A 308-nucleotide genomic window follows, 5' to 3' on the forward strand; every position below is an offset into this window, starting at 1 on the left:
TACTGTTCTTGCTAGAACCGAGTATTTATTTTATTTATTTTATTTTATTTTATTTTATTTTATTTTATTTATATTTATATTTATATTTAATTTATTTTTATGTTTATATTTGTATTTATATTCTATATAGACTTATACAACTAGAATGTATAATAAAAATAAATAAAAGTAAAAATAAATAAATATATAAACAAGTATACATGCATATGTATATATAGATATATATATATACATATATTCATCTATATATATATATATATATATATATATATATATATATATATATATATATATATATATATATATAT

The sequence above is a fragment of the Eimeria mitis genome, genomic scaffold, assembly GCF_000499745.2.
Source record: "Eimeria mitis Houghton genomic scaffold, Emh_scaff7959, whole genome shotgun sequence".
Lineage (NCBI taxonomy): Eukaryota > Apicomplexa > Conoidasida > Eucoccidiorida > Eimeriidae > Eimeria > Eimeria mitis.